The sequence below is a fragment of the Pristiophorus japonicus genome, chromosome 11 (assembly GCF_044704955.1).
Source record: "Pristiophorus japonicus isolate sPriJap1 chromosome 11, sPriJap1.hap1, whole genome shotgun sequence".
Lineage (NCBI taxonomy): Eukaryota > Metazoa > Chordata > Chondrichthyes > Pristiophoridae > Pristiophorus > Pristiophorus japonicus.
This window is the reverse complement of record NC_091987.1, coordinates 95,614,781-95,640,786: the sequence shown is the minus strand read 5'-3', so window position 1 is coordinate 95,640,786 and position 26,006 is coordinate 95,614,781. Positions and strand designations below refer to the sequence as shown.

The following is a 26,006-nucleotide window of genomic DNA, read 5'->3' as shown; positions in this document are numbered from 1 at the left end:
GCATCGGTAGGGGGATGGGGGAAGGAGTGGGCAGGACTCGGGAGCCGGAGAAGCATTGGGGGACAGAAGAGCACGTGGTGGGGGCGGTTGTGGTTGTGACTTGGGAGGCGGAGAAGGTGGAGATCAAAGGCTTCGGGGAAAGTAGGGGAGGGATGATCGGAGACTTAGTGGGAGAAAATCAGAGACCTAGGGGCATGGGGATCGGAGGCTTCAGGGGAAGGTGGGGGGGGGGGTGCGGGGATGATCGGAGGCTTAGTGGGGGAAGATCAGTGACTGGGAAGGCGGGGGAGGATCGGAGGCTTCGGGTGGGGGGGGGGGGCGGGGGTGCTTGATCGAGGAGGGTGGGTGAGGCAGGGCCACTGGAGGCAAGTTACCTCCTGGATCCAGCAGTCATTGCCTAACTTTTGCTGGTCAGTTCTCCAAGGCCTGGGAAACCCGACCAGCCAGAGTTAAATTTGTAATGGTGGATCACCATGAGGTCGCCAGACTCATTATAATATTTAAATGGTTGACCCGCCTCCTGGGAGCGGGTTGGCTGCCCATCCCTCGTCCCGCCTCCACTACACCCAGAAGTGGGCGGGTTGGAGTTGGGATTCAGTTTCCTCCCACCCGGCCTCAACCCACCCATTTTGGGGGTTAGAATTCCCCCTTATGTCACTCAAAAAGCAGAAGCAACATATTTTAACTAAAGTAATATCTCTGAACTTTGATGTAATGTAACTATGTAACTATCACAACACTAATAAATAAAGCAGATAATAGTAAAACAATTAGTTTACTTTTGGTTTCAGCTGGGTAGTATTATATTACCAACCCTTTGTTTAGCAATAATTTGATTGACAGACTAATAGTGAGAATGATAGTAAGGCAATCAGACATGGAGATACCCATTTACAGTACGTCTTTCATCCATTTCATTAATTCATCCATTCATCAACTTTATCGTCGCAAAATTAAGTCTTGCATTTAGCCCCTAGGCTAAGAGTCAGATATTCTTTGGTTACAATAAATCCTTGGCAATCACTAAAGAAAAAAATACTTTAATTAGTGTTAAGGCATGAGAATAAATAGTAAATCATCTAATTTCTACCTACCTACCTACCAAGCAAGTTACAAAAACCTTAGACTACAAGATGCAGAGAAAACACTACCAGAGTACAATCAAGAACCTGGAACACTACACAAAATTTTCTCAATACCCCTGAGGTGAATAGGGTCCACTCTCTCACCATCATTACTTCCAAATCTGATTATTTTTTGGAAGGAAGACTGAGGGGAGACAATATGAACGAAATGGTACAATTTTAAAGGGGTGCAGGAACAGAGAGACCTGAGGGTGCACATACACATATCTCTCAAGGTGGCACGGCAAGTTGTTGAGGCTGTTAAAAGAGCATATGGGGTCCTGAGCTTTATAAATAGAGGAATAGAGTACAACAGCAAGGAAGTTATGACAAACCTTCATAAATCACTTGTTAGGCCTCAGTTGAAGTATCGTGACCAATTCTGGCCACGACATTTTAGGAAGGATTTCAAGGCCTCAGAGAGGGTTCAGAAGAGATTTACTAGAATGATTGATTAGAATGATACCAGGGATGAGGGACTTCATTTATTACATTGGATTACATAGGATATACAGCACAAAAACAGGCCATTTGGCCCAAGCAGTCCACGCTGGTGTTTTCGAAACATAGAAAATAGGTGCAGGAGTAGGCTATTCGGCCCTTCGAGCCTGCACCATCATTCAATGAGTTCATGGCTGAACATGCAACTTCAGTACCCCATTCCTGCTTTCTCGCCATACCCCTTGATCCCCCTAGTAGTAAGGACTACATCTAACTCCTTTTTGAATATATTTAGTGAATTGGCCTCAACAACTTCCTGTGGTAGAGAATTCCACAAGTTCACCACTCTCTGGGTGAAGAAGTTTCTCCTCATCTCGGTCCTAAATGGCTTACCCCTTATCCTTAGACTGTGACCCCTGGTTCTGGACTTCCCCAACATTGGGAACATTCTTCCTGCATCTAACCTGTCTAAGCCCGTCAGAATTTTAAAAGTTTCTATGAGATCCCCTCTCATTCTTCTGAACTCCAGTGAATACAAGCCCAGTTGATCCAGTCTTTCTTGATATGTCAGTCCCGCCATCCCGGGAATCAGTCTGGTGAACCTTCGCTGCACTCCCTCAATAGCAAGAATGTCCTTCCTCAAGTTATGGTCCACTTGAGCCTCCTCCCGTCTTTGCTCATCTAACTAACAACATAAGCCTCTATTCCCTTCTCCCTCATATGCTTGTCTAGCCTCCCCTTAAATTCATCTATACTATTCGCTTCAACCACTCCCTGTGGTAGCGAGTTCCACATTCTCGCCACTCTCTAGATAAATAAGTTTCTTCTGAAATCCCTATTTGATTTGTTGGTGACTATATTATATTGATGCCTCTAGTTATGCTCTTCCCCACAAGTGGAAACACTCTCTCTGTATCCACTCTATCAAAACCTTTCATAATTTTAAAGACCTCTATTAGGTCACCCCTTATCTTTTCAAGAAAAAAAAGAGACCCAGTCTGGTCATCCTTTCATGATAGGTATAAATTTGCAATTCTGGTATCATCCTTGTAAATCTTTTTTTCACCCTCTCTAGTGCCTCCATCTCCTTTTTATAAACATGGCAATCAGAATTGTACACAGTACTCCAAGTGTGGTCTAAGTGAGGTTCAATACAAGTTTAGCATAACTTCTCGACTTTTCAGTTATATCCTCTAGAAATAAGCTCTAGTGCTTGGCTTGCCTTTTTTTATGGCCTTATTAACCTGCATCGTTACTTTTTAGTGATTTGTATATTTGTACTCTGAGATCCCTTTGCTCTTCTATGTGGAGAGACTAGAGAAGCTGGGATTGTTCTCCTTATAAGATAAAAAGTTAAGGGGAAATTTAATGGAGGCATTCAAAATCATGAGGTGTTTTGGTACAGTAAATAAGGAGAAACTGTTTCCACTGGCAGGAGAATCAGTAACGAGAGGACACAGATTTAATGTAATTGGCAAAAGAACCAGAGGGAAGATGAGTACAATTTTTTTTAACACAGCGAGTTGCTACAAGAACATAAGAACATAGAAAATAGGAGCAGGAGTAGGCCATTTGGCCCCTCGAGCCTGCTCCGCCATTTAATAAGATCATGGCTGATCTGATCATGGACTCAGCTCCACTTCCCTGCCCGTTCCCCATAACCCTTTATTCCCTTATCGCTCAAAAATCTGTCTATCTCCGCCTTAAATATATTCAATGACTCAGCCTCTACAGCTCTCTGGGGCAGAGAATTACACAGATTTACATCCTCTGAGAGAAGAAATTCCTCCTCATCTCAGTTTTAAATAGGTGCCCCTTAGTCTGAGACTATGCCCCCTAGTTTTAGTTTCTCCTATGAGTGGAAATATCCTCTCTGCATCCACCTTGTCTAGTTGAGGCCCCAGTACCGATCCCTGCAGCACCCCACTAGTTACTGTTTGCCAACCGGAAAATGACCCATTTATCCTGATTCTCTGTTTTCTGTTAGTTAGCCAATCCTCTATGCATGCTAATATATTACCCCCAACCCCATGAACTTTTATCTTGTGCAGTAACCTTTTATGTGGCACCTTATCGAATGCCTTCTGGAAATCAAAATACAACACATCCACTGGTTCCCCCTTATCCACCCTGCTCGTTACATCCTCAAAGAACGGCAGTAAATTTTTCAAACATGATTTCCTTTTCATAAAACCATGTTGACTCTGCTTGATTGAATTATGCTTTTCCAAATGTCCTGCTACTGCTTCCTTAATAATAGACTCCTGCATTTTCCCGACAGATGTTAGGCTAACTGGTCTATAGTTTCCTGCTTTCTATCTGCCTCCTTTTTTAAATAGGGGCGTTAAATTCCCAATTTTCCAATCTGCTGAGACCGCCCCATAGTCCAGGGAATTTTGGTAGATTACAACCAATGCATCCACCATCTCTGCAGCCACTTCTTTTAAGACCCTAGGATATAAGCCATCAGGTCCAGGGGACTTGTCCGCCGTTAGTCCCATTATTTTACCGAGTACTACTTCTTTAGTGATAGTGATTGTATTAAGCTCCTTCCTCCAGATGCAGATGCAATCGTTATAATCTACCAAAATTCTCTGGACTCTGGGGAGGTACCAGCGGATTGGAAAGCAGCTAATGTAAAGCCTCTGTTTAAAAAAGGGGGCAGGTAACTATAGGCCGGTTAGTTTAACATCTGTAGTGGGGAAAATGCTTGAAACTATCATTAAGGAAGAAATAGCGGGACATCTAGATAGGAATAGTGCAATCAAGCAGACGCAGCATGGATTCATGAAGGGGAAATCATGTTTAATTAATTTACTGGAAATCTTTGAGGATTTAACGAGCATGGTGGATAGAGGTGTACCGATGGATGTGGTGTATTTAGAGTTTCAAAAGGCATTCGATAAGGTGCCACACAAAAAGTTACTGCAGAAGATAAAGGTACGCAGGGTCAGTGGAAATGTATTAGCATGGATAGAGAATTGGCTGGCTAACAGAAAGCAGAGAGTCGGGATAAATGGGTCCTTTTTGGGTTGGAAATCGGTGCTTAGTGGTGTGCCACAGGGATCAGTGCTGGGACCACAACTGTTTACAATATACATAGATGACCTGGAAGAGGGGACAGAGTGTAGTGTAACAAAATTTGCAGATGACACAAAGATTAGTGGGAAAGCAGGTTGTGTAGAGAACACAGAGAGGCTGCAAAGAGATTTAGATAGGTTAAGCGAATGGGCTAAGGTTTGGCAGATGGAATACAATGTCGGAAAGTGTGAGGTCATCCACCTTGGGAAAAAAAACAGTAAAAGAGAATATTATTTGAATGGGGAGAAATTACAACATGCTGCAGTGCAGAGGACTTGGGGGTCCTTGTGCATGAATCCCAAAAAGTTAGTTTGCAGGTGCAGCAGGTAATCAGGAAGGCGAATGGAATGTTGGTCTTCATTGCGAGAGGGATGGAGTACAAAAGTAGGGAGATCCTGCTGCAACTGTATAGGGTATTGGTGAGGCCACACCTGGAGTACTGCGTGCAGTTTTGGTCGCCTTACTTAAGGAAGGATATACTGGCTTTGGAGGGGGTACAGAGACGATTCACTAGGCTGATTCCGGAGATGAGGGAGTTAGCTTATGATGATAGATTGAGTAGACTGGGTCTTTACTCGTTGGAGTTCAGAAGGATGAGGGGTGATCTTATAGAAACATTTCAAATAATGAAAGGGATAGACAAGATAGAGGCAGAGAGGTTGTTTCCACTGGTCGGGAAGACTGGAACTAGGGGGCACAGCCTCAAAATACGGGGGAGCTAATTTAAAACCGAGTTGAGAAGGAATTTCTTCTCCCAGAGGGTTGTGAATCTGTGGAATTCTCTGCCCAAGGAAGCAGTTGAGGCTAGCTCATTGAATGTATTCAAGTCACAGATATAGATTTTTAACCAATAAGGGAATTAAGGGTTATGGGGAGTGGGCGGGTAAGTGGAGCTGAGTCCACGGCCAGATCAGCCATGATCTTTTTGAATGGCGGAGCAGGTTCGAGGGGCTAGATGGCCTACTCCTGTTCCTAATTCTTATGTTCTTATGTTCTTATGTTCCCTATAGCCCCTTGATTATCCACTATTGGAATGTTTTTAGTGTCTTCTACCATGAAGACCGATACAAAATATTTGTTCAACGTCTCTGCCATTTTCCTATTCCCCATTATTAATTCCCCAATCTCATCCTCTAGGGGACCAACATTTACTTTAGTCACTCTTTTCCTTTTTATGTACCTGTAGAAACTCTTACTATCTGTTTTTATATTTCCTCTAGTTTACTTTCATAATCTATCTTCCCTCTCTTTATTATTTTTTTATTCATTCTTTGCTGGCTTTTAAACATTTCCCAATCCCCTGGCCTCCCACTAGTCTTGCACACATTCTATGCCCTTGTTTTCAATTTGATACCATCCCTTATTTCCTCAGATAACCACGAATGGTTATCATTTCTCTTGCAGTCTGGAATACATAACCTGAAATGCTCATTGTCTGTAGCCAATATGTAGCAATGTAAAACTAGGATTTTACTGACCAAATAAAATGAGGGATATTGGAATTACTAGGTGATAAAGACCACGGTCCATCTAGTTGACCCTCTATCATCCTGGCAGCCATAAGCTACAACAATAATGGCACTGTTGACTAATCATGGCAATCAATTTTTTCAATTAGTTTACAACAGATCCAAACATGAGGTGAGCAAAACCCCCAGTAGGATAAAAGCTTTGGGAACCATCGGCCCAAAGTCACTTATTCCTCCCAAGCAACGTCCCCTGTAAGCTGCGGCCGTGCAGCGTTTGGATCTCCCGTGCAGCCGGCTCACTGGAAACCTATCGAATTTTGTATTTGAATGGAGCAACATTATCAGCTTCCACCCTCTCTCGAGGGAGCCTGTTCCATGGATGTACCACTAACTCACTGAAGTAATGTTTTGCAGATTCATTTTTAATTTAGCCTCCTTCAAGTGCTGGTCGTGTTCTCTGGTCCCACTGTTCTGGACAAGCTGAAACACTTTGTCATAGTCTACATTATCTAGTCCCATTAGAATCCTAAAGACAGCAATCATATCACTACTTTATTTTCTCTTTTCCAGTGAGTACATACCCAATTATTTGACATAATCCATTTGCTCCATCCCCTCAATCATTCTGATTGCCCTCTTCAGTATCCTTTCTAGAGCTGCAATATTCTTTCTGTATGACCTGAATGGATGGTAGAAGGCAAACTACATCGACCTTGATCTGTATCATCTAATAATTCCAATATCCCTGGTTTTATTTAATCAGTATAATCCTAGTTTGAACTGTATGAAACTCTAGTTAGGCCATAGCTAGAGTACTGTGTGCAGTTCTGGTCACCACATTACAGGAAAGATGTGATTGCGCTAGAGAGGGTACAGAGGAGATTTACGAGGTTGTTGCCTGAACTGGAGAATTTTAGCTAGATTGGATAGGCTGGGGTTGTTTTCTTTAAAACAGAGGCTGGGGGGGAGACCTTACTGAGGTGTATAAAATTATGAGGGGCCTAGATAGAGTGGATAGTAAGGACCTATTTCCCTTAGCAAGGGGCATAGATTTAAGTAATTGGTATGAGATTTAGAAGGGATTGAAGGGGAAATGTCTTCACCCAGAGGTGGTGTGGGTCTGGAACTCACTGCCTGAAAGGGTGGCAGAGGCAGAAACCCTCACCACTTTTAAAAAGTACTTGGCTATGCACTTGGTCCAAGTGCTGGAAAGTGGGATTAGGGTGGACAGCTCTTTGTCGGCCGGCACAGACACGATGGACCAAATGGCCTCCTTCCGTCCTGTAAATTTCTATGATTCTATGAAGTACGGTCTAATTGTGGTCACTCCAATGATTTATAAAGTGTGAGGATTACCTCACTATTTTGTTCAATACTGAATTTTTACTACATCCCAATATCTGATTTGCTTTACTCACTGTCACTCAGTTTATTGCAAATTAAGAGCCCAGATTTCTTTCTCATTTTCCATGCACATTATTTTCTTTCTATTTAAATAATAGTTCCTGTCTGGATTATTTGCCCCCATTTGAAGCATTGTACATTCCTCGACATTGAATTTCATCTGCCACTTATCTGCCCAATTCCCAAGCATAATCAAATTCTCCTGTCGCTTATCGTGTTCAGCTTTGCAATCTTCCATCTTCATTAGCTTTGTATCATCTTAAAATGTAGCCACTGTGCTTGTGACTCAGAGCTACAAATCATTTATAAAGATATTGAACAAAAAGATCCAAAAACAGACCCTTGTACAGCTCTATTGGTAACATTCTCCCAGGCTGATGACAATCCTTGTGCCACCACCATATGGGTTCTATCGGTCAACCAATTAAGTATCGTTGTTATATATGTATATTTGTATTTACTCTGTACAGCCACCAGAGGGCTCATTCCCTGAAGTCCCAAGGGATCCCATAATCCCTTGGGAGCACAGGTATTTAAGGAGGCTTCACAGGTTGGAGAGGCACTCTGGAGACCTGCAATAAAAGACTAATGTCACACTTTACTTTGAGCTCACAGTGTTCAGTCTGATTCTTTCTCCATACACAACAACTGGCGACGAGATACAGATAGCGAACCCAAAGATGCAGAGAACAGTGGGCATCCTGGAGAAATTCTTGGAGGGAGATGATTGAGAAACTTTTGTGGAGCGACTCGACCAATACTTCGTGGCCAACGAGCTAGATGGGGAAGAGAGCACTGCCAAACGAAGGGCGATCCCCCTCACCGTCTGTGGGGCACCAACGTATGGCCTCATGAAGAATCTGCCCACTCCAGCGAAACCCACGGAGAAATCATATGACGATTTGTGCACACTGGTCCGAGAGCATTTGACCCCGAAGGAAAGCGTTCTGATGGCGAGGTACTGGTTCTATACCTACAAAAGGTCTGAAGGCCAGGAAGTGGTGAGTTATGTCGCCAAGCCAAGACACCTTGCAGGACATTGCAAATTTGAAGGACATTTGGAGCACATGCTCAGAGACTTTTTCGTACTTGGCATTGGCCACGAAACCATACTTCGCAAACTTTTGACTGTAGAGTCCCCAACCTTGAGTAAGTCCATAGCGATAGCCCAGGCATTCATTGCCACCAGTGACAATATGAAGCAAATCTCTCAGCATACAAGTGCTGCTACAAGTACTGTGAACAAAGTGATGTTGTTTTTGAATCATAACGTACAGGGCAGGTCACACATATCTGGAGCTACACGTCCGCAGATGTCTCAGAGTCCACCATCAAGGGTGATGAATGCAAGGCTATTAACACCTTGTTGGTGCTGCGGGAGTGATCATCATTTCCATTCATGCCGATTCAAAGAGTACGTTTGCAAGGGCTGTGGAACAATGGGACACCTTCGACGAGTGTGCAGGCGAGCTGCAAAGCCTGTTAAGCCTGCAAACCACCATGTTGCAGATCCACGGATGATCACGATGAACCAGAGCCTCAGATCGAGGAGGCAGAGGTACATGGGGTACATACATTCACCACGAATTTTCCCCCGATAATGCTGAATATTGAACTAAATGGACTCCTAGGCCCCAAGTTTCCACATTGTTTGCTCCTGATTTTTAGGAGCAACTGGTGGAGAACGGAGTATCTTAGAAATCGCAATTCTCCACATTTAAGTTTTCTGCAGTTCTAGTCAGGTAGAACAGTTTCACTTTTGAACAGAATTTTTTTTTCAAAAGGGGGCGTGTCCGGCCACTGACGCCTGATTTGAAAGTTTCCACAGTGAAAACATACTCCAAACTAACTTAGAATGGAGCAAGTGAAGATTTTTGTAGGCCTGAAAAAACCTAGTCTACATATTAAAAAATCAGGCGCAGGTTACAAATTAGGCGTCCGGAACGAGGTGGGGGGGTGGGGGGGGGGGAAGGGAAGTCATTACATTCTACAATAAATCCTTAGTTATACTTATACAAATATTATACAAATAATTCCAACCTGAATAAACATTTATAAGCAAAGAAAAGATTAAATAAACCATGTTCTACCTGTGTGGAAGTGCTTCAGGCAGGGAGAAGGCTGCAGGAAGCCTCACAAGTTGAGGCAGCCGTTCCCGACGGCAGCGGGGGGGGGAGGCAGTGAGGGCCCGACCGACGGCAGCGGGGGGGAGGCAGGGAGGAGGCAGCCGTTCCCGACGGCGGGGGGGGGCAGTGAGGAGGCAGCCATTCCCGACGGCGGGGGGGGGGGGGTGGAGGCAGTGAGGGCCCGACCGACGGTAGGGGGTGGGGGGGGGGGAAGGCAGTGGGGGCCCGACTGACGGCAGCGGGGGGGAGGCAGGGAGAAGGCAGCCGTTCCCGACGGCGGGGGGGGGCAGTGAGGAGGCAGCCATTCCCGACGGCGGGGGGGGGGGGGTGGAGGCAGTGAGGGCCCGACCGACGGTAGGGGGTGGGGGGGGGGGAAGGCAGTGGGGGCCCGACTGACGGCAGCGGGGGGGAGGCAGGGAGATACTTAGGGGGTTGACTGTGGATGGGCAATGGCAGACATTTAGAGACCGCATGGATGAAGTACAACAATTGTACATTCCTGTCTGGCGTAAAAATAAAAAGGGGAAGGTGGCTCAACCGTGGCTATCTAGGGAAATCAGGGATAGTATTAAAGCCAAGGAAGTGGCATACAAATTGGCCAGAAATAGCAGCGAACCTGGGGACTGGGAGAAATTTAGAACTCAGCAGAGGAGGACAAAGGGTTTGATTAAGACAGGGAAAATGGAGTACGAGAAGAAGCTTGCAGGGAACATTAAGGCGGATTGCAAAAGTTTCTATAGGTATGTAAAGAGAAAAAGGTTGGTGAAGACAAACGTAGGTCCCCTGCAGTCAGAATCAGGGGAAGTCATAACGGGGAACAAAGAAATGGCGGATCAATTGAACAAGTACTTTGGTTCGGTATTCACTAAGGAGGATACAAACAACCTTCCGGATATAAAAGGGGTCAGAGGGTCTAGTAAGGAAGAGGAACTGAGGGAAATCTTTATTAGTCGGGAAATTGTGTTGGGGAAATTGATGGGATTGAAGGCAGATAAATCCCCAGGGCCTGATGGCCTGCATCCTAGAGTACTTAAGGAGGTGGCCTTGGAAATAGCGGATGCATTGACAGTCATTTTCCAACATTCCATTGACTCTGGATCAGTTCCTATGGAGTGGAGGGTAGCCAATGTAACCCCACTTTTTAAAAAAGGAGGGAGAGAGAAAACAGGGAATTATAGACCGGTCAGCCTGACCTCAGTAGTGGGTAAAATGATGGAATCAATTATTAAGGATGTCATAGCAGTGCATCTGGAAAATGGTGACATGATAGGTCCAAGTCAGCATGGATTTGTGAAAGGGAAATCATGCTTGACAAATCTTCTGGAATTTTTTGAGGATGTTTCCAGTAAAGTGGACAAAGGAGAACCAGTTGATGTGGTATATTTGGACTTTCAGAAGGCTTTCGACAAGGTCCCACACAAGAGATTAATGTGCAAAGTTAAAGCACATGGGATTGGGGGTAGTGTGCTGACGTGGATTGAGAACTGGTTGTCAGACAGGAAGCAAAGAGTAGGAGTAAACGGGTACTTTTCAGAATGGCAGGCAGTGACTAGTGGAGTGCCGCAAGGTTCTGTGCTGGGGCCCCAGCTGTTTACATTGTACATTAATGATTTAGACGAGGGGATTAAATGCAGTATCTCCAAATTTGCGGATGATACTAAGTTGGGTGGCAGTGTGAGCTGCGAGGAGGATGCTATTAGGCTGCAGAGTGACTTGGATAGGTTAGGTGAGTGGGCAAATGCATGGCAGATGAAGTATAATGTGGATAAATGTGAGGTTATCCACTTTGGTGGTAAAAACAGAGAGACAGACTATTATCTGAATGGTGACAGATTAGGAAAAGGGAAGGTGCAACGAGACCTGGGTGTCATGGTACATCAGTCATTGAAGGTTGGCATGCAGGTACAGCAGGCGGTTAAGAAAGCAAATGGCATGTTGGCCTTCATAGCGAGGGGATTTGAATACAGGGGCAGGGAGGTGTTGCTACAGTTGTACAGGGCCTTGGTGAGGCCACACCTGGAGTATTGTGTACAGTTTTGGTCTCCTAACTTGAGGAAGGACATTCTTGCTATTGAGGGAGTGCAGCGAAGGTTCACCAGACTGATTCCCGGGATGGCGGGACTGACCTATCAAGAAAGATTGGATCAATTGGGCTTGTATTCACTGGAGTTCAGAAGAATGAGAGGGGACCTCATAGAAACGTTTAAAATTCTGACGGGTTTAGACAGGTTAGATGCAGAAAGAATGTTCCCAATGTTGGGGAAGTCCAGAACCAGGGGTCACAGTCTGAGGATAAGGGGTAAGCCATTTAGGACCGAGATGAGGAGAAACTTCTTCACCCAGAGAGTGGTGAACCTGTGGAATTCTCTACCACAGAAAGTAGTTGAGGCCAATTCACTAAATATATTCAAAAGGGAGTTAGATGAAGTCCTTACTACTCGGGGGATCAAGGGTTATGGCGAGAAAGCAGGAAGGGGGTACTGAAGTTTCATGTTCAGCCATGAACTCATTGAATGGCGGTGCAGGCTAGAAGGGCTGAATGGCCTGCTCCTGCACCTATTTTCTATGTTTCTATGTTTCTAAGGCAGCCGTTCCCGACGGCGGGCGGGGGGGAGGCAGTGAGGGCCCGACTGACGGCAGGGGGGGGAGGCAGTGAGGGCCCGACCGACGGTAGGGGGTGGGGGGGGGGGAAGGCAGTGAGGGCCCGACTGACGTCAGCGGGGGGAGGCAGTGAGAAGGCTGCAGGAAGCCTCAGAAGTTGAGACAGCCATTCCCGAGGGCCCCCTGCCGTCGGTCGGGCCCGTCGGGAAACGGCTGCCTCAACTTCTGAGGCTTCCTGCAGCCTTCTCGCTGCTGCAAGAAGCCTCAGTGCTGATCATGGAAGGGCAATGTGGTTTTATTAAAAAATGTTAAAAATTGAACAGCTACAAAGAACTACAAAAATGGCCGAGTGCCAATGTTTCCTTCACACTGCGCGTGCGCGAACGCTCCAACGCGCACGCGCAGGGTTGCCGGCACGAAAAAACTCATTTAAATGGTACCCGCCCCCTCCTACTTACAAAATCGGCGCAAGTGGTAGGCTCCGCCCCCTGGGAGCTGCGCCAAGCTGACATCGAGCTGCAAAGTGCTCAAGAATAGCGCGTTTTTTTTCAGGCGCCGTTTTCGGCGCGAAAAACGGGCGCCCAGCTTGGAGGGGCGCCTGTTTTGCCGCGTGTGGAAACTTGGGGCCCTAGTGTCAATGGAGCTGGACATGGGCGCAAGCCAGTCCATCATGGGCATAAAGACTTTCAAAAGGTTGTGGTACAACAAGGTCTCAAGGCCAGTCTTAACTCCAGTTCACACGACTATAAGAACTTACACGAAAGAACTGATTCCTGTAATCGGCAGTGCTACCGTAAAGGTCTCCTACGATGGAACGGTGCACAAGCTACCACTCTGGGTGGTATTGGGCGATGGTCCCACGCTGTTCGGCAGGAGCTGGCTGGGAAAGATATGCTGGAACTGGTACGACGTCCGAGCGCTATCGCCCGCTGACGACACTTCGTGTGCCCAGATCTTAAACAAATTTCCTTCGCTGTTCGAAGCAGGCACTGGGAAATTCCAAAGAGCAAAAGTGCAGATCCACCTAAGTCCAGGGGCGTGACCCATCCATCACAAGGCGCGAGCAGTACCGCACATGATGAAAGGGTGGAGACTGAGCTAGAACGGCTGCAAAGAGAGGGCATCATTTCCCCGATCGAATTCAATGAGTGGGCCAGTCCTATCGTCCCAGTCCTCAAGGGAGACGGCACCGTCAGAATCTGTGGCGATTACAATGTAACTATCAATCGTTTCTCCCTGCAGGACCAATACCAAAGGCCGACAACCTCTTTGCAAAGCTGGCGGGAGGAAAGACGTTCACGAAGCTGGATCTGACTTTAGCCTACATGACGCAGGAACTGGAGGAATCATCGAAGGCCCTCACCTGCATCAACACGCACAAAGGTCTTTTTAATTATAACAGATGCCCGTTTGGAATCCGATCGACGGTGACAATATTCCAGAGAAACATGGAAAGTTTACTGAAGTCGATCCCGCACACCTGGTCTTCCAGGACGACATCTTGGTCACAGGTCGGAACACAGTCGAGCATCTGCAGAACCTGGAGGAGGTTCTTAGTCAACTCAACCGCGTGGGGCTCAGGTTAAAATGCTCGAAGTGTGTTTGCCTGGCACCTGAAGTGGAGTTCCTGGGAAGGAGGATTGCGGCAGACGGCATCAGACCCACCAACGCGAAGATGTAGGCAATTGAGAATGCACCGAGGCCACAGAACGTGACGGAGCTGCGGTCGTTTCTGGGACTCCTGAACCACTTTAGTAACTTCTTACCAGGTCTCAGCACATGGTTAGAACCACTGCATGTCTTATTACGAAAAGGGGACAAATGGGTTTGGGGCAAAAGCCAAGAAAATTGTTATGCTCAAACAAATTGCTTGTGGTGTATGATCCATGTAAGCGTTTGGTGCGTCGTCATATGGCGTCGGGTGGTATTGCAACAAGCTAATGATTTGGGAAAACTGCAACTGGTTGCTTATGCATCCAGCAGTCTGTCTAAGGCTGAGAATGCCTACAGCATGATTGAGAAAGAAGCGTTAGCGTGTGTCTAAGGGGTAAAGAAAATGCATCAATTCATGTTTGGGTTAAAATTTGAATTGGAAACTGACCATAAGCCACTTATATCCCTGTTCTCTGAGAGTAAAGGGATAAATACCAATGCACCGGCCCGCATCCAGAGATGGGCGCTCACGTTGTCCACATACAACTATGCCATCCGCCACAGGCCAGGCACAGAAAACTGCGCCGATGCTCTCAATAGGTTGCCATTGCCCACCACGGGGGTGGAAATGGTGCAGCCCGCAAAGCTAGCCATGGTTATGGAAGCATTTGAAAGTGAGCAATCACCCGTCACTGCCCGGCAGATCCAAACCTGGACAAGCCAGCACCCCTTATTATCTGTAGTCAAAAGCTGTGTGCTTCACGGGAGCTGGTCCAGTGTCCCAGTGGAAATGCAGAAAGAGATAAAGCCGTTCCAGTGGCGCAAAGATGAAATGTCTATGCATGCAGACTGCCTTCTGTGGGGCAATTGAGTAGTGGTCCCCAAGAAGGGCAGAGACACCTTCATCAATGACCTCCACAGTCCCCACCCAGGCATCGTAATGATGAAAGCGATAGCCAGATTCCACGTGTAGTGGCCCGGTATCAATGCGGACTTAGAGTCCTGCTTTCACAAATGTAATATCTGCTCGCAGTTAAGCCAGGGAGGCGCCGCTAAGTTCATGGTCTTGGCCCTCCGTGGTCTAGGGTACACGTCGACTATGCAGGCCCATTCTTGGGTAAAATGTTCCTTGTGGTTGTAGATGCATACTCCATGTGGATTGAATGTGAGATAATGTCGGCTAGCACATCCGCTGCCACCACTGAAAGCCTGCGGGCCATGTTTGCCACACACGGCCCACCCGATGTCCTGGTGAGCGACAACGGCCCATGTTTTACCAGTGCTGAGTTAAAAGAATTCATGACCCGTAACGGGATCAAATATGTCACACCTGCCCCGTTTAAACCAGCGTCCAATGGTCAGGCAGAGAGAGCAGTGCAAACCATCAAGCAAGGCTCGAGGAGGGTAACTGATGGCTCACTGCAGACTTGCCTATCCTGAGTCCTGCTTAGCTACCGCACGAGACCCCACTCGCTCACTGGGATCCCATCTGCTGAACTGCTCATGAAAAGAGCACTTAATACAAGGCTCTTGTTATTTGACCCTCATCTGCATGAACAGGTAGAGAGCAGGCGATTTCAACCATGATAGCGCAAATGTGTCATGCGAGATTGAAATCAATGATCCTATATTTATATTAAATTATGGACAAGGTCCCAAGTGGCTTCCCGGCACTGTCGTGGCCAAAGAGGGGAGCAGGGTGTTTCGGGTCAAACTTTCAAATGGACTCATTCACTGGAAACACTTGGACCAAATCAAACTCGGATTCATGGACTATCGTGAGCAACCCACCTTGGACCCTACCTTTTTTGATCCCCCAACATATACACAGTGGCAACCGGCACCATGGTTGACCACAAAGCAAAATATTTTATGATGAATACTGTTATATATGGAGAAAGAGTCAGACTGAACACTGAGCTCAAAATAAAGTGTGACCTTAGTCTTTTACCTGTGAAGCCTCCTTAAATACCTGTGCTCCCAAGAGATTATGGGATCCCTTGGGACGCCGGGGGATGAGCCCTCTGGTGGCTGTACAGAGTAAATACAAGAATATATATAATACAACACTCCCCCCACCCCCCATCATCCACAGCAGCCCTGCAGGGCCTAACACACTAGGCAGCTCAGCAAGGCCAGCTGCACAGCAGCCCAGCGAGGGCCCAACAAATGATTCAACAACACCAGCTTTCACACCGAGATGATCAACCAGGTCAAGAAGTTCCCCAGATCGACTCACATTGTAAATAGTTACACTATTGACTTTGGGGGGTGGGGGGAGTGTTGTATTATATATATTCTTGTATTTACTCTGTACAGCCACCAGAGGGCTCATTCCCTGGCATCCCAAGGGATCCCATAATCTCTTGGGAGCACAGGTATTTAAGGAGGCTCCACAGGTAAAAGACTAAGGTCACACTTTATTTTGAGCTCAGTGTTCAGTCTGACTCTTTCTCCATATACAACAGTATTCATCATAAAATATTTTCACTGATTTCTACTTTCCTTATTTTCAGTACCAGCCATTCCAGAGAAACTTTGTCAAAGGCCTTACTAAAGCACAAGTATTCCACATTCAGAGGCTTATTCCTCTCAAGTTCCTTTGTATCGCCCTCAAAGAAATCCAATTAATTAGATTGGCAAGACCTTGCATGAACCCATATTGATTATCTTTTATGATGTTAATTCTACCCCGGTGCTCCATGACCTTATCTTTAAAAAAAGGTCTCCATAATTTTACCCATAATGGTTGTAAAACTCACTAATCTACAGTTTCTGGGATCACTTTTGCTACGTTTTAAAAAAAAATAGGAGTAACATGTGTCTTTCTCCAGCCTCCAGACACCTCTCCAGTATTCAGTAATTTCTGGAAAATTTGTGCCAGATTTCCTGCAATTTCCTCCCTTCGTGCCATAAGGATTCTCAGATGCATCTTGTAGCATATGTAGGCACCTTTAGTAATGACTCCATGAGGCAGGGTATGATACTTAAATTGTGTAGACCTGTAGTCCTTTATTTGCAGCTCCTGCGTGCAGACAACAAGCTGTGTGTTCCTTTTTATACTGGGTTACCTGCAGTGTGCAGGTAAGGTGTGTACAGTGTAACGGTACATTCAGTGTTGCATAACAGTGTTACAGACATCACACAGTAAACAGGCATGCATACATAACACATCTTATCTGGTCCCTGAGATTTATTTACCTTGTTTTTGCACAGCCGTTCAGCAACCATGCTGGTAGTAATGTGAATGGTGTCACAACTTCCCTCTGCAGCACCTTCTAGTTCCTTTCCAGAGCAAATAAGTTACCTGACTCCCACTTGGCAAAAAGCACATTTATAGGTCCCTAACTTGGCTGAGTTTCCGCCCACAGCCACCGAACTTCCGCCAGAAATAGTTTTTATTTGGCGATTACTCCGGTCCCGCCCATTTGCCCGCCCAGGTGCCGCCCACCGGGAGATTCCTCGCAGAGGTTTCTCTGGCGCTACTTGCTGCCGCCCGCCCATGCCCGAGGCTAGAAATCCGGGATTTTCCTCAGGCACCATGGACTAAGATCGCCCTGCCGCCCGCCAGAAGGAACGCTGGCAAAAAGCTGGTCTGACCTGACTGTGAGTCGGGCGGCAGGGAGAATCGCTCAGCGGGTTGCAGCTCTTCACATCTTGGGTATCGTGCACATGCTACAGCATTAATGGTGGCACAGAAATAGTAATGTAATGGACCTCAAGCCACACAGAAAGAGTTGAGATATGTAATTCCAGATTATTCCGTTGAAGGGAAGGTGTGGTAGAGGAAGCGGCAATGAGTGTTGAAAGATGGTGAAGCCTCAATGGAGATGCCCTACAAGAGTCTTGAAACCATTTCAGGCGGAAGATTTTTAGTGACAGATTGTGACTGCGCATATGGAATGATTTTAGGTCAGAGAAAATGGGCGAGAGTTAGAAGATGTAAAGCTCTGGCGGGTCTCGGCATGTGAGTGAGAACAGCATGAGATGTGGTATGGAAGACGGAAAAATACATATAATGGACTGCAATTTCACTGATGCACATGTCATCTCATGGGTGGCACTATGCGATGTTTGGTGTGAGAAAAAGTTGGGTGAAGTGCAAGCCTTAATGTGTGCCCTGAAAATAGTTCAACTGACTCTCATTGAATGGAAGCCTTCCTGCATTGGTGACCCTTACTTGTCGTGGCGAGATGGAAGTAGAATCATAGGTGGAGGGCAAGATATCCCTCATACAGTGGAATACGTGAGAGAGAGCTGTGTTTTTCTCAGAAGGCACCACATATTATGTAAAAATGAGACACCGACCAAGAGTGGATGAATAATGTGAATTTATTGAAAAGTGCAGCATTCCAAAAGTGACAGAACATCATACCATTAACGAGCATATAGACCATCAAACACCCACCCCTCTACCCGCCACCACCACCCCTCTACCCGCCACCACCTCCTCTCTTTTCCCCCCCTTGATGTGAGGCCCATCGTCCTCTTCTTCGCTTCGCCTTCAACGTGGCGTGCCACACACCTGCCCCTCACCACCTCTGGTTCATCAGGTTGTGCAGGAGGGCAGCCGGATCTCTGCAGACATCATGGCGAGAAGGCAGGGGGCGTGATTGATGGAGCCGACATGTCCGGCTCCTCGGGATCTGTGTGCCTTGAGGGTGTGGGCTCGGGGGCTTCCACGACCTGGCCAGAAGCCATCGCTTGCCTCATCGCCTCGACAGATTCTGTGTTGTGCTCCACCGCACTAATGTGCTGCTCCATGCTGTCAGTATGGTGTTGAGCAAGGGTTGCAATTCTGGCAGCTATCCCAGACATGGTCTGCAGCAGATCGCGACCTAGCTCGGCGTTCGTCCTCGATAGTTGACTATCTCGTTAATGGCCGCAAGCCGTCCTTCATCCTCAGGGGATTGTTGGGTCTGTGTGGGTGACTGCGCCATGGCTGGTTTAACGCCATGGCCTCTGTGCCTGCCAGTACTTGTTCCTGGTTCGTCCAGTTCGAAGCCCATGAATTCGGACCCCAATACTGAGGCTCTCCGGACAGGTGGCTGGTGTCTTCCCCTTGCAGCTCCTCGAGTTCAATTGGCTCTACAATGGGTCCTTCTCCCTCCTCTGCCTCCTTGTCTTCCTGTCTGGGTGGCGGAGGTAGGTGCGGTGGACATGGATGATCTTGGTGGGTGGGAGGGTTGGATGAATGAGTTGCTGTCTTGGGCTGTTAACAATGCAGGGGAGAGAGTACTTGGGATAACACTTCTCCTTTGTGTGCCAGAGGTGGATGGTGTGCATTGCTTGGTGCTGTCCGACTCACCATCTGCAAGTAGAGAAGAACATTTAATTCTATAGCTGGTGGTTGGGGTTGGTCAGCATGACATGTGAGCCGTCTAATTTCACATTGTGCCATCAAGGGGTCCCATCGCTACATGGGCACACCAAGAATGATCGACAAAGTGTGCATGAAAATGCTTTTGACATAAGATTGCAGTACCTTTCATGACATGAGCGTCACACACACTGGAGATTAGATTAATCTTACCATGCTCTATCACGGGATCTGCATCACCCTTTGTGATTGCACGGCGGTGGTCACCCACCAATGCCAAGGCACGCTCATCCAGGCTGCTCAACTCTATGCCCTCTGCTGGGCCCCTTCCCGTGGCACTCAGGCTTGCTGTCTTGGATGTCTTTTTCTTCTGCGGAAAGAAACGTTGCAGCCTTGACCTCTTTTGCTCATGCCCCACACACACTCACACAGACACTTCTGGCACAGAACCTTTTGGAGTTGTACGGGAGGGCTCCAATAAATGGTTACTCATTCTTGCTGACGCCAACACCTCATTCCAACGTTTCCTCCACTGGTCTCCATTCCGCACAAAGTTGCCCACTGAGGACACAGCCTCACCAATCTTCCTCCAGATGCATCTGTATTGGGGTGGTGGAGGCTTTCCACGACCATCCCGAGTGAGGTCTTTATACCTGCGCTCCACGTCAGATATAAGCTCCTCCAGTTCTTCATCATTAAACCAGGGAGCTCTGGGCCTGGTTTTAAAAGTCTTCCTTGAAGTTTTTTGTCCACTCATTTTAATTCCCTAGAAAGATGGCTGCTGAATACTTTGTTGCTCCCTACTTCCAACACTCTCCCTTCTCCAACTGGCAGATGCTAAGGAGTGATCAGCATTTAAGCGCTTGCGCAGATGTCCCATCAGCCTGATTCGCCTCAACTTCAGCTGGCAAATGAGACTACAAAAAAAAACAAGTCTCACGCATGCGCGTTGCACGGCCTCTAAAGTCTTCCGAGTTGAGATGCCTGCACATACTGCCCACTGCAGCCGCTGCCCGCTGACGCCCGCTCCCGGCCACCAACTCCTGCTGCCTGCTGCTGCCGTTGCCGCCGGCACAAGTGCGGCGAAACTCGCTCCCGACTGGCCCCAGCAGCAGTGAGCGGAAAAAAGGTATCTGCTGCCCGGGGACTGTCGAGAAATGGGCAGGCCTTAGAGTCAACCAAGGTTCGGGCCCATAATTTTTGCAGCCTGGCTAGCACCAGCTGTCATGTGCTCACTCGATCCCACATCCAGTGGCCCCAGTCCACACCTCAGTTTTCTTTTTCTCTTAATTTTCTCCAATTAAATATTTGGAAGACCGAAGCCATTATCTTTGGTCCCTGCCACAAACTGCGTTCCCTAACCACTGACTCCATCCCTCTCCCTAGCGTCAATCTGAGGGCGAATAAGACTGTTCGCAACCTAGGCGCCATGTTTGACCCTGAAATGAGCTTCCAGTCACATATCCGCGGCATCATTAAAACCGCCTTTTTCCCCCTCTGTAACATCGCCCACCTCTGCCCCTGCCTCAGCTCTTCTGCTGCTGAAACCTTCATTCATGCCTTTGTTATCTCTAGACTTGACTACTCCAACTCACTCCTGGCTGGCCTCCCACATTCTACACTACGTAAACTTGAGGTCACCCAAAACTCAGCAGACTATGTCCTAACTCACATCAAGTCACAATCACCCATCACCCCTGCGCTCTCTGACCTACATTGGCTCCCGGTTAAACTATCCACTTTCCCGCCAGATCCCCATATCCTTCGATTCCCCTAGATTCCAAAAATCTATCTATCTATCTCAGCCTTGAATATACTCAATGACATTCACAGCTCTTTCGGGTAGAGAATTCGAAAGACTTACAACCCTCTGAGTGAAGAAATTCCTCCTCATCTCAGACTTACCCTGAGACCATGCCCCCTAGTTCTAAACTCTCCAGCTAGGGTAAACAACCTCTCAGCATCTACCTTGTCAATCGCCTCAGAATCTTATATATTTCAATGAGATCACCTCTCATTCTTCTAAGCTCCAGAGAGTATAGGCCCACTCTACTCAATCAGGTTAGGTTCCAATTCCAAATGACAGCGGGCTCGAAGGGCCGCATGGCCTACTTCTGTTCCTAATTTTCATGTTCTTATATAAACTACAAAAAAACCCAAGTGGGAAAAAAGCCAGTAAATATCAGTGCACTGTCTGATTAATCAAACAGTGATTACATCAATTAAAATAACAGTTGTTAAGTTCCAGAGAAATCTCATTATGAAGCCTGGAAAATACCCGACGATGACAGTTTAGAAACTTCCCTCCGGGATTAAAAGCATATATCCCTGCCTGCCATGTCAGTTAATAGATATATACTGGCTGAATTTAGAACGCTCACATCACGTATGAGGAATCCATGGCAATTCATTTGAGATAACAGTCTCCGGCACGTTAGCCTCCTTTAAAAAAAATATGTTCCATTGCTTTGTTCTGCTGGTCTTTCATGATTATTTATCTCTGCATAAGAATAATATGCTGATAAAACTAGAATATTATGAAAATCTAACATTTGCGGTTCCACAAAGTCAAGTGAACTATGGCTGATGAACAATCATGACTAGCACACAGGTTCAAACAAACAGTTCTGATCGGTCTGTAACCACTAGAAATACATCCTTATTGAAGCATAAATCTCAATGATATTACAATGGATCATGATCAAAGAAAGTTAAGAAAGGTGATATCTGATAAAAGCATCTACAGTCTCTGTTGCTTGATATACTAGCAGTATGAAATAACAAGGCAAGTCGCACTGTGGCTATATCTATGCCAAAACACACATAGATTGATTAAAATAAAAGAGACACATTTAAGATGGTTGATATAAGAGGAAAGAAATTGCCACTTCAGCATAATCTATAACAACAACTTGTATTTATATAGCACCTTTAACATACTTTAATGAGGCTCCTGCCTGCTTCAGGTGGGCACCTGGGTCACCCTTGTGAATCATAGAATCATTGAAATTTACAGCACACAAGGAGGCCATTCGGCCCTTCGTGTCCTTGTTGGCCAACAAAGATCTACACAGCCTAATCCCACTTTCCAGCTCTTGGTCTGTAGCCTTGTAGGCTACAGCATTTCAAGTGCACATCCAAGTACTTTTTAAATGTGGTGAGGGTTTCTGCCTCTACCATCCTTTCAGGTAGTGAGTTCCAGACACGCACCACCCTCTGGGTGAAAATATTTCTTATCAAAAACCCTCTAAACCTTCTACCACTTACTTTAAATCTATGCCCCCTGGTTATTGACTCCTCTGCTAAGGCGAATAGGTTCTTCCTATCCACTCTATCCAGGCCCCTCATAATTTGGTCTCCTCTCAGCCTCCAAAGAGTTCCAAAGAAAACACACCCAGCCTATCCAATCTTTCCTCATTGCTAAAATTCTCCAGTCCAGGCAACACCCTCATAAATCTCCTCTGTACCCTCTTGAGTGCAATCACATCATTCCTGTAATGTGGTGACCAGAACTGCACGCAGTACTCTAGCTGTGACCTAACTAGTGTTGTATACAGTTCAAGCATAACCTCCCTGCTCTTGTATTCTATGCCTCAACTAATAAAGGCATTGTTTTGTTATGCCTTCTTAACCACCTTAGGACTGAGATGAGGAGAAACTTCTTCACTCAGAGAGTTGTAAACCTGTGGAATTCCCTGCCGCAGAGAGTTGTTGATGCCAGTTCATTGGATATATTCAAGAGGGAGTTAGATATGGCCCTTACGGCTAAGGGGATCAAGGGGTATGGAGAGAAAGCAGGCAAGTGGTACTGAGGGAATGATCAGCCATGATCTTATTGAATGGCGGTGCAGGCTCGAAGGGCCAAATGGACTACTCCTGCACCTATTTTCTATGTTTCTATGTTTCTCTACCTGACCTGCTACCTTCAGGGATCTGTGGACATGCACTCTAAGGTCCCTTTGTTCCTCTACTCTTCTCAGTGTCCCACCATTTATTGTGTATTCCCTTGCCTTGTTAGCCCTCCCCAAATGCATTACCTCACACTTCTCAGGATTAAATTCCATTTGCCATTGTTCTGCCCACCTGACCAGTACATTGATATCTTCCTGCAATCCACAGCTTTCTTCTTCATTATCAACCACATGGCTAATTTTTCTATCATCTGCAAACTTCTTAATCGTACCTCCTGCATTCAAGTCCAAATCATTTATACTACGAAAAGCAAGGGACCTGCGGAACCCCACTGGAAACAGCCGTCCAGTCACAAAAACACCCATCTACCATTATTACCCATCTACCATTATTCTTTGCTTCCTGCCTCTGAGCCAATTTTGGATCCAACTTGCCACTTTGCCTTGGATCCCATGGGCTTTTACTTTCGTGATCTGTCTGCCATGTGGGACGTTATCAAAATGGCAATGGTTGGATCAGGTGTGGAAATCGGGCAGTAGGTGCAGCACCATGATATTTGGAGTGCCCCTGGTCCATGCCCAGCAGGGGCTGTTAAAATCGACACCACTAGGTCTTTCTTACAGCCTAAAATGCATCATGGCAAATCAACAAAAGTAAATTTGCTTCTTTATAATGGTTAAACCCTTGCTAAAAGCCTATCCTTGTGCAGAGGAGGGAGAATATAAATGAAACTGAATACACATTTTGAATTGGCTAACAACCATGTTAAAATACCGCACTCAAGAATTTTACGTGAACATATTAGGCAGTGAGCTACCAGAGGAGATGAAATCCCCGAAGAAGAATGTGATATGTGAATGTTTTATCTGATCTGTTTGGACACATCGGGGTGGAAATTCGTTCTTTTGCTGCCCTTTTAGCAGAGGGGCGGCAATGGCGGCGGAAAGCAGTTACGCCTGGGTGGCCAGCTTCCAACGCCCCGCCGGGACATTCAATGCCGGTATTGATGGGGGGGTGGGGGGGCGGAGCATACCGCCCGGGAGAGGCGAGCCGGTGTGCAACATCTCTGGTTGCGACAATGGCCCGATTTTTGGATCGCGGCCCGACCCGTAGCGCTCCGTCGAGGGTCCTGCTGGGAACGCCTGTGAAAGCTGGCATTCCAAGCTGTAGCGGCTGCAGTCAGGTAAGTAATGCCGACCTGAAGCAAGTGTGATTGTTTTTTTTTGGGGGGGGGGGAATTTATGTTGTGGTGGAGTGAGCTATATATTGGGAATATTTTTGGTGGGTTTTTTTCAGATTTTTTTTCCTCCAGGCTTCTGTTATGATGCTCTGAGACTGGCTCTTTAGCTCGAGATTTTCCCTTGCTCAGCCGGCCCAGCGCCCTGAAAGAGGTGTGCAACGGCTCCCTTAGCGCCCGCTCCAAATCCAGCTGATGCATTTTGCGGCGGCAGATGCAAACCACTTGACGGCGCAAAACATACCGCTCCGCCCGAGACACTGCTCCAACTGAGGTACGACCAAATTTCCACCCCATCCTATTAGAATGTTCCTTTCCACTAGAATATTTTTCTGCAAACTTTCCTTTGCTTAGATGTCTTGATGTATAGCCCACAAAGTGTTATATTCATTTCTTTTGGTTGTACTTTCTCAGTTCAATCCATCCTACTGAAGGAAAATAACATTAAAAAGATAGATGTTTTCATTTTATATCATATTACTAATATTTGTGTCCTTATGATGGCTGTTACAATTTGAGATGAGGCTTGGAACTGCACTAAATATGTCAGCTTAATTGCTGTAATGTACTGCAACTGATACCATCTACCATGTAGTTTCACAAATGCTTAAATATAATGCCTCCACTACAAAGTAAAAGAGACAACTGTCGCCTCCATGACTGCTAGCAGATTAACAAGATTACATTTTGATTATAAAGTTAAATTTAGATAGGCGCATACCTGGTCAAAGCATAGTGTTATTCTGAAACAAGTTATTCTAACACACCAAAATAATTTTCCTTTAATTGTAAATTCAAATGCATGGACAATACCAAACAAAGCTTATTCTCAAAGCATTGAAAATGATCATTTGTTGGTAACTTTCACTTCAATGAGCAGACGAGGTCCAGTTGTGGCCTAACAAGCAGCCCTTATAACGTCTACTGCAGACTGCTCAGGAAAAGGTTTTTGGCATTTTTTTATAAAAAATTTTGTGGGGACGGGAGAAACATTCATGCTCCTCCAATTCCACAAAAGTCTTCTGGTCTACTGCCAGCACGTTCTCGCCCTCTCCTCCACCTCAGGAACGGCAGTCGTACCTCTCCCAGCTACCACCAACAGGCCTGACCTGATGGAGAATCTAGCCAATTTTCAGCCTTCAAAGACTAGTGAGCAACAGTGGAGTGCCCATTTGGTACCCAAACTTTCCAGCTGAATTCGGACGAGGCTTTGACCTGAAAATAATTCGGGCCTCCCAACAGTGGCTTTGGCTGTGTGCTGTCGATGCCCCGCCCACCTCACGCCCATTTTGGGCACAGGTTGAAAATCTCGATGTTTGATGTAACTTGATTCAGGATTCGTTCTTGATTAACATCCAGATAACGTAGGAGCAATATGAAAGGATTATTGAAAGAAGATTTAAATTAGGTGCAATTAACAGTGTCATCTGTTAAGCAAAAAAAACATATTTTTCAGCAGATGGACCCCAGATTGGCTACAACTGATAGCTATAGCAGATGTAATCTTTGCAGTAAAGTGATATATCAGTATATTCTCACCTTCTATTAATATACTATTCAATAATACATGTTGACAACACAATGGTTCTTACTAAATCATAACCATCTGTTCAAATGGATCTGATGACACTATAGCTC

The 26,006-nt window shown here is 46.3% G+C and overlaps 1 protein-coding gene across 6 annotated transcripts in view; it reads right to left on the bottom strand.

Moving 5' to 3' along the window:
• The window catches only part of eva1c (eva-1 homolog C (C. elegans)), a 169,873-nt gene that overhangs the window by 79,308 nt on the left and 64,559 nt on the right, over positions 1–26,006 (bottom strand). The window lies entirely within an intron of this gene.